This window comes from Molossus molossus, unplaced genomic scaffold (genome assembly GCF_014108415.1).
Source record: "Molossus molossus isolate mMolMol1 unplaced genomic scaffold, mMolMol1.p scaffold_m16_p_2, whole genome shotgun sequence".
Lineage (NCBI taxonomy): Eukaryota > Metazoa > Chordata > Mammalia > Chiroptera > Molossidae > Molossus > Molossus molossus.
Genome location: NW_023425355.1, coordinates 64,509,138 through 64,516,917, shown reverse-complemented (window position 1 = coordinate 64,516,917; position 7,780 = coordinate 64,509,138).

The window sequence follows — 7,780 nt, the reverse complement described above, 5'->3', positions numbered from 1 at the left end:
AAAGCAAAAAAAAAAAAAAAAAGCTGGGGTACCAATACTCATATCTGAACTAGTAGATTTCAAAATGAAGGCCATAACTAAAGACAAAGAAAGCCACTACCTAATATTGAAAGGATCTATCCAACATGAAGATATAACATTGATAAACATATATGCACCCAATAACGGAGCACCAACATATATTAAAAATCTTCTGCAGAACTTCAAAGGAGAAGTCAACAGCAATACAATCATGTCAGGGGACTTTAACACCCCGCTGACATCACTGGACAGATCATCTAGATGAAAAATTAACAAGGAAACACAAACTCTAAATGAAGCACTAGATCAAATAGATTTAATAGATATCTCTACCCCAAATAGAGAATTCTACCCCAAAACTGAAGAATTCACATTCTTCTCAAGTGCACATGGGACATTCTCAAAGATAGACCACATGTTAGGACACAAACTAAGTGTCTACAAGTTAAAGAAGACTGAAATTATATCAAGCATCTTCTCAGATCACAATGTCATGAAACTGAAAATCAATTGCAACAAGAACATGCAAGAACATTTGAAAACATGGAGGCTAAATAGCATGTTATTGAACAATGAATGGGTTACAATGAATGGGAACAATGAATGGAGATCAAGGAAGAAATTAAAAACTTCATGGAAACAAATGAAAATGAACACACAACACAAAATCTTTGGGATGCAGCAAAAGCAGTTTTGAGAGAAAAGTTCATAGCACTGCAGGCCTACCTCAAGAAACAAAAAAAAAATTTAATAGACTATATAAACTCACAACTTAAAGAACTAGAGAGCAAACAACAACAACAAAGACAACAAGAAAACAACCCAGAGCAAGTAGAAGAAAGGAAATAGTAAAGATGAGAGCAGAAATAAATGACATGGAGACCAAAATAACAATTCAAAGGATCAATGAAACAAACAGCTGGTTCTTTAAAAAGATATACAAGATTGATGGACCCTTACCTAGCCTCACCAAGAAACAAAGAGAGAGAACCCAAATACACAAAATCAGAAATAAAAGAGGAGAAATAATAACTGACACCAAAGAAATACAAAGGATTGTAAACAAATATTATGAACAATTATAGGGCCACAAATTTCATAATCTAAGCAAAATAGACAAATTTCTACAAACACATAGTCTTCCAATGCTGGACTGGGAAAAGATAGAAAACTTGAACAGACCAATAACAGCAAAAGTAATTGAAGATGTAATCAAGACTCTCCCAGCAAACAAAAGCCCAGGCCCAGATGTCTTCACTGGGGAATTTCACCAAACATTCAAAGAAGAACTAATATCCATTCTCCTCAAACTATTTCAAATATACAAGAAGAAGGTAGACTTTCAAACTCGTTTTATGAGGCCAGCATAATTCTAATTCCAAAACCAGAAAATGACATTACATAGAAAGAAAACTACAGGCCAGTATCCGTGATGAACACAGATGCAAAAATCCTGAACAGAATACTAGCAAATCAAATCTAGCAATACATCAAAAAAATTATTCACCATGACCAAATAGGATTTATCCCAGGAATGCAAGGTTGGTACAATATTTACCAATCATTAAATGTGATACACCGCATAAACAAAATGCAAGGTAAAAATCATAGGATCATATCAATAGACAATGAAAAAGCATTTGAGAAAATTCACCACCCATTTCTCATAAAAATGCTCTGCAATCTGGGAATAGAGGGATCATATCTCACCATAATAAAGGCCATATATAAAAGACTTATAGCCTACATCATACTCAATGGGCAAAAACTGAAAGCATTTCTCTTAAGTTCAAGAAGAAGACAAGGATGCCCACTTTCACCACTCTTATTTAACATAGTACTGGAAATCTTAGCCACAGCAATCAGACAGGAAGAAAAAACAAAAGGGATCCAAATTGGAAAGGAGGAAGTGAAGCTGTCATTATTTGCAGTTGACATGATAGTATACGTAGAAACTCCAAAGACTCCATCAAATATTTACAGACTTAGTAAATGAATTTGACAATGTAGCAAGATACAAAATTAACATCATGGAATTGATGGCATTCTTATACACCAATGATGAACTCATAAAAAGAAAAACTAAAAAAAACAATCTTATTTACCATCTTGGCAAAAAAAATTAAGATACATAGGAATAAACTTAACCAAAGAAATAAAAGACCTATTTTCAGAAAACTACAGGTCATTGAAAAAAGAAATAGAAGAAGATATAAAAAAGTGGAAGAACATACCCTGTTCATGGATTGGAAGAATTAACATCATTAAAATGTCCATACTACTCAAAGCAATCCATAGATTCAATGCAATCCCCATCAAAATACCAACAACCTATTTCACAGAACTAGAACAAAAATTTCAAATGTTTATATGGAACCAAAAAGACCCCGAATAGCCACACCAATCTTGAAAAAGAACAACAAAGTTGGAGGGATGACATTACCACATTTCAGGTTATACTAAAAGCCACTGTAATCCAAATAGCCTTGTACTCGAACAAGAACAGGCAGAGAGATCAATGGAACAAAACAGAGAACCCAGAAATGGACCAAAGACTATATGCTTAATTAATATTTGACAAAGGTGGCAAGAGCATACAGTAGAGTAAAGACAGACTCTTTAATAAATGGTGTTGGGAAAATGGACAGTAACATGCAAAAAATAAAAAAATGAAACTAGACCATCAACTTACACCATACACAAGAATAAACTGAAAATAGATAAAATACTTAAATGTGACTCGTGAATCCATAAAAATCCTAGATGAAAATGTAGGTAACAAAATTCCAGACATCATACGCAGCAGAATTTTCACTGATACATTACCTAAGGCAAAAAAACAAAGAAAAAAATGAATCTATGGGACTCTATCAAACTAAAAAGCTTCTGCCCAGCAAAAGATACAATCATCAAAATGGAAAGGCAAGGTAGAGCATAAGTGACAATGATAGATCAGATAAGGGGTTAATTTCTGATCTACAACTCAACAAAAAGAAGACAAAGAACCCAATTTAAAAATGGCCAGAGGAGCTGAATAGACACTTCTCCAAACAGGACCTTCTAATGGCCATGAGACATATAAAGAAACGCTTAACATCACTAATCATTAGAGAGTTGCAAATTAAAACAATGAGGTATCACCTCACACCTGTCAGAATGGCCGCCATCAACAAATCATCAAACAAGTGTTGGTGAGAGTGTGGAGAAAAGGGGACTCCAGTGCACTGCTGGTAGGAATGCAGACTGGTGCAGCCACTATGGAAAACACTATGGTGTTACCTCAAAAAATTAAAAATTGGATTATCATTTGGTCCAGTGATCCCACTTCCAGGACTATACCCTAAGAAGCCTGAAACACCAATCAGAAAGAATATATGTACCCCCATGTTCGCAAAAGCACTATTTATAATAGCTAAGATCTGGAAACAGCCCAAGTTTCCATCAGTAGAGGTATGGATAAAGAAGCGGTGGTACATATACACAATGGAGTACTATGCAGCTATAGGAAAGAAAGATCCTTGTATATTTTGAGACAACATGGTTGGACCTCGAAAGTATTATCCTAAGCAAAACAAGGCAAGCAGAGAAATACAAAATCACATGATCTCACTTATTTGTGGATTATAATGAACATAACATTTTGAAGAATTGGGTAGACACAGAGGTATAGACGTAGGGTACAGACTGACAATTCTCAGAAGAGAGGGGGTGTTGGGGGAAGAGTAGAGATAAACCAGAGAATTTATATGCATGTACGCATATCCAATGGCCACGGACAACAAAGCTGGGTATGGCGAGGAGGGTGTCAATGGAGAAAAAAATGAGAAACTTCTGTAGCAAAAATAAATTAATAACAAATTATATTAAGAAATAAAAATAAGTGAATAAAATTTCATTGCTTGCACATAAATTTGGATGCCTAGTAAACCCAAGGAACAAATGGCCAAACTGTTAAAATTAATAAGTGAATATAGCTAGTCAGTATACAAAAATCAATTTTATTTATTTTAGCAACAAATATTTAGATTTTTTTTTAAATTAAAGATATTGTACTGCAGTTCTCTGTTCACTTTTCTAAGCTATCCAGCCCAGTTATTCAAACACTAATCTACACGTTGTTGTTAATGTATTTTGCAGATGTAGGAAATATCTATAATCAGTTGACTTGAAGTAAAGGAGATTACCCTAAATATTGGTGAGCCTGAGTGAGTTGCTTGAAAGGTCAAAAGAGCAGAACTGAGGTTTCTATGAAGAAGCTATGTGTGTGTTTGTGTGTGTGTGTGTGTGTGTGTGTACACACAGACATACATACATTCATACAGGTTTCATTTCTGTAGTGAGCCCCTGACTTTTTACAATTGCATAAGAAATCAAATGATAGAAATATAAATATATCTGGTGACAGATGTGAAAGGCCTTTCTACTGAAAATATAAATTATTTTTGAGAAAGACAAAAATGGAGAGAAAAATTATATTATTTATCAGGAGACTGATTCTTGCTAAGAAGTAAAATCTCTCCTGATTAACATATAGATTCAACACAATCCCAGTGAAAATCCTAATGTGATTTTTGCAAACTTTACTAGGTAATTCTAAAATTAATGAGGAAATGCAAAAGGCCAGAATACTCAATGGGCAAAAACTAAAAGCATTTCCCTTAAGAACAGGAACAAGGCAAGGATGCCCACTTTCGCCACTCCTATTTAACATAGTACTGGAAGTCTTAGCCACAGCAATCAGACAGGAAGAAAAAATAAAAGGGATCCAAATTAGAAAGGAGGAAGTGAAATTGTCATTATTTGCAGATGACATGATACTGTACATAGAAAACCCCAAAGACTCCACGAAAAGTTTACTAGACTTAATAAATGAATTTGGCAAAGTAGCAGGATACAAAATTAACGTCAAGAAATCGATGGCATTCTTATACACCAATGATGAACTCACAGAAAGAGAAACTAAGCAAACAATCCCATTTACCATTGCGGCAAAAAAATTAGGATACCTAGGAATAAACTTAACCAAAGAAATAAAGGACCTATTTGCAGAAAACTACAGGTCATTGAAAAAAGAAATAGAGCAAGATATAAAAAAGTGGAAGCACATACCCTGTTCATGGATTGGGAGAATTAACATCATTAGAATGTCCATATTATCCAAAGCAATCTATAGATTCAACGCAATCCCCATCAAAATACCAACGGCATACTTCACAGAATTAGAACAAATAGTTCAAAAGTTCATATGGAACCAAAAAAGGCCTTGAATAGCGACAGCAATCTTGAAAAGGAAGAACAAAGTTGGAGGGATCACAATACCATATTTCAGGTTATACTACAAATCCACTATAATCAAAACAGCCTGGTGTTGGCACAAGAACAGGTTTATAGACCAGTGGAACAGAATAGAGAACCCAGAAATGGACCCAAGGCAATATGCTCAATTAATATTTGACAAAGGTGACAAAAGCATACAGTGGAGTAAGGACAGCCTCTTTAATAAATGGTGCTGGGCAAATTGGACAGCTACTTGCAGAAAAATGAAACTAGACCATCAACTTACACACTACACAAGAATAAACTCAAAATGGATAAAAGACTTAAATGTAGCCCTGGCCGGTTTGGCTCAACGGTTAGAGCGTCGGTATGGAGAGACCCAGGTTCGGTTCCCGCTAAGGGCACGTACTTCGGTTGCAGTTTGTCCCTGGCCCTGGTTGGTCGTGCAGGTGGCAGCCACTCGATGTGTCCCTTCACGTCGATGTTTCTCGCTCTCTCCCTTCCTCTCTTTCCCTCCCTCTCTATCTGTACAATAAATGGAAAAATATCCTCGGGTGAGGATAAAAAAAAAAAAAGACTTAAATGTAATCATGAATCCATAAAACTCCTAGAAGAGACTGTGGGCAACAAAATTTCAGACATCATACGCAGCAGAATTTTTACTGACACATCACCTAAGGCAATAGAAACAAAGGAGAAAATGAACACATGGGACTACATCAAACTCAAAAGCTTCTGCACAGCAAAAGATACAATCATCAAAACGGAAAGGCTACCCACTGTATGGGAGAACATCATTGCCAATGATGTATCAGATAAGGGGTTAATTTCCAATATATATAGAGTGCTCATACAACTCAACCAAAGGAAGACAACGAACCCAATTAAAAAATGGGCAGAGGAACTATATAGATACCTCTCCAAACAGGACATACAAATGGCTAAGAAACATATGAAGAAATGCTCATCATCACTAATCATCAGAGAGATGCAAATCAAAACAACAATGAGGTATCACCTCACACCTGTCAGAATGGCCACCATCAACAAATCATCCAACAAGTGTTGGCGAGGGTGTGGAGAAAAGGGGACTTTAGTACACTGTTGGTGGGAATGCAGACTGGTGCAGCCACTATGGGAAACAATATGTTGTCACCTCAAAAAATTAAAAATTGATCTTCCATTTGACCCAGTGATCCCACTTCTAGGTATATACCCTAAGAAGCATAAAACACCAATCAGAAAGAATATATGTACCCCCATGTTTGTAGCAGCACTTTTTACAATAGCTAGGTTCTGGAAACAGCCCAAGTGTCCATCAGTAGATGAATGGATCAAAAACCTGTGGTACATACACACAATGGAGTACTACGCAGCATTAAGAAAGAAAGATCTCTTATCCTTTGAGACTACATGGAGGGACTTTGAAAGTATCATCCTAAGTGAAACAAGCCAAACAGAGAAAGACAAGTTTCATATGATCTCACTTATTTGTGGAATATAATGAACATAACAGTTTGAGGAATGGGGTAGTCCCAGAGACGCAGAAGCAGGGTACAGACTGACAATCCCCTAAGGAGTGGGGAGGTGGGGGAGGGATGAACCACAGAACTTATACGCATGTATGCATGAACAGTGGACATGGACAACAATCTGGGTAAGGGGCAGGGAGGGAGTGGGAGGGGGAATCAGTGGGGGAAAAAGGAGAAACATCTGTAACAAAAATTAATCAATAAAAAATAAATAAACAACAAAAAAAAAGGCCAGAATAATGGGGATTGTGTAGAAGAGGCACAAAGAAGAGGAATTCACTACCTGTTAAGAGTGCCTATTATAAAGAGATAGTATTAAGAGGGGCGAAGTGGAGACTGACTCTTGAATACAGAGAACAAATTGACAGCTGTCAGAGGGGAGGGGGTTGGAGACTGGGTGAAAAATGTGAATAAATTAAGCCAAAAGAAAAGAAAAGAAAAGAGAAGAGAAGAGAAGAGAAGAGAAGAGAAGAGAAGAGAAGAGAAGAGAAGAGAAGAGAAGAGAAGAGAAGAGAAGAGAAGAGAAGAGAAGAGAAAGAAAGAAAGAAAGACTCATGGACACAGACAATAGTTTGGTGATTGCCAGAAAGAAGAGGGGTAAGGGGAGGTAGGAGAGAATAAATGGTGGATAAATGGTGATGGCGGGAGACTTGACTTGGGGTGGTAAACACAGGATACAATATATAGATGTTGTACTATAGAACTGTATATCTGAAACCTATATAATTTTATTAACCACTGTCACCACAATAAATTCAATAAAAAAGAGGGTAAAACATAGGCAAATTAATTAGTGGAAATAAATGTAGAATCTAGAATCAGACACATACCTATATGCTGACCTGATATATTGATATAAGATATTGTAGTACCTTGCAGAAAAAAAATGGTCTGTTTAATAAATAGTTCTGAATCAAGTGAATATCCATACGGAAAAAATCAAATTTGGA